At 38.0% G+C, this 2,082-nt stretch overlaps 1 pseudogene; it reads right to left on the reverse strand.

The window, feature by feature from the left end:
* Positions 1-229: 229 nt before the first annotated feature.
* On the reverse strand, positions 230-345 carry LOC111739395 (annotated as a pseudogene).
* Positions 346-2,082: the final 1,737 nt, after the last annotated feature.

Raw genomic sequence — 2,082 nt, forward strand, 5'->3', positions numbered from 1 at the left:
AGTGAAGGAAACAATGATGTATGTGTCAATTCAAATAAATATAAGCAAAAGTTTTAATTGGTTCCTCTTTGCAAAATGGATTAGACTTCATGGGTTATGACCATAAGGGCAGATATCACTGATTTTACCAATATGGGCAGAAAACTCATTCTTGAGCTTTTGCTCCTGACCAATTAAAATGTCTCTTGAATTAGATACTTTAGTTTTTAAATGTATTTATTATTATTTATGTCTACAGCACCTGGTCTTCCTAGGTGGCCTCCCATCCAAGTATTACCCAGGCCCAACCCTGCTTAGCTTCCAAGATCAGACATTGGGCTTGTTCAGGGTGGCATGGCTATAGACCATGGACCATGGATCCGCTGGGACATGAACCTAGGACCTTCTTCATGTAAAGCAGATGTACTAACTGCTACACTATGGAACCATGTCCTGAATTAGATACTTTAAATGTGATGTCAGTTAACCTTATAACAACCCTAGGAATTAGCTACAAATATGGTCTCCAATTAAAAATAAGGACTACGAAGTAGCAAAGTTTTAGAACATTTTTATTCTAATCATTTTGGGAGCACCATGGATAATGCTTTCGAAAACATAACCAAATGAAGGTTTAATTGTATATAATTAAAATAGTATTATGACATAGATTCTTGCTCTAATTTTCTTTGTGAGAAGAAACAACAGCTCTCTGGATAAATGTATTCACATAATATATCCATGCATTTGTTCACATATGTGTTACAAATACAGATGGTCCCAACTTAAGATGGTTCTAGTTACAAGTTTTGACTTCACAATGGTATGAGAGCAATACACATTCAGTGGAAACTGTATTTTGATTTTTTAGTTTTAATCTTTTCAGAGGCTAACAGTACTCGGTATGATATTTCTCTCATGTTGCTGGGCACTGGCAACGAGCTGCAGCTCCCAGTCAGCCACACTATCCTGAGGATAAACGACCAATACTCCACAGTGTAGTGTGTTGCCAGCAGTTTTCGAATATGGTGTTTGGAGTTTTTGCATCCCATCGTGTCTACAAAATGCTCATCTGTATCTCCTGCTTCTGGTAAGAAGAAGAAGGAGGGGCGGGGAGAGAAGAAGGAGGAAAAGGAGGAGGAGGAGGAGGAGGAAGGCAATTACTCTTGAGATGAAACACAAGGTAATTGCTCAACTGTAGGCTAATGTAAGTAGTCTGAGCTCTTTTAGGGTAGACTAGGCTCAGATTTGATGTTCAGTAGGTTAGGTATATTAAATGCATTTTCGACAGGATATTTTCAGCTTACAGTGGGTTTATTGGGGATGTAACCCATAATAAATCGGGGAGCATCAGTATCCCCAATGTATCTGACATTTGAAATGTTACACTTTAATTTCTAAATAGCAAAATACCTGAGCCAAATCCCATCCTGCTCAATCAGGCAGGGGTAAATAATCTCCTGGTAAAAATTCAGCTCCAGCCTCTACATCACCCTCACCAGGGTTTGTGGGGCACCCAGAGATTTCAGTGTGCTCCCAGAAAGACAAATCCTCCCTTTGCCTTATCCTGGGCCCTCACAGACTGTAGAGATGATAACTGGGAAGGCCACCACCGTGAACAGTGCCACCCCAAACTCATGCCCAGCCACTCCAAAGTGTTTTCAAAAAATTTTGACTCCGAAGCCAGTAGATGAAAGAAATAGCAAAATCACAGAAGAGATAAAAAGTGCTAATCATTAACACATGAGCAACCTTCTTCTTGTATTTATTTTCATTTATTCACTGATTATTCTCAACCTTTATAATTTAGTTTTGTTTTTCAGTATGCTACCCAAAATGTTGTATTGAAGGTCACCAAAGACCTTCTGAATACTAAATCTAACCTTTTCTTAGATCTCTTGATCTTTCTGAAAATTTGAACCTTATAATTATACTTCTGTAATTTTTCCTCTATAGACATTTGTTTCCCAGGAATCCTACTTCTAATAAATAGTCCTTTTTTTCTCTATCCTCTCACTCAGGAATATGATTAATTTTACCAATTTTACCCATCTCTGTCTATACTAATTTATTCCATACCATTATCTCCAGACCTGAACTCCT

This window comes from Pteropus vampyrus, unplaced genomic scaffold (assembly GCF_000151845.1).
Source record: "Pteropus vampyrus isolate Shadow unplaced genomic scaffold, Pvam_2.0 Scaffold2, whole genome shotgun sequence".
NCBI classification, from domain to species: Eukaryota; Metazoa; Chordata; class Mammalia; order Chiroptera; family Pteropodidae; genus Pteropus; species Pteropus vampyrus.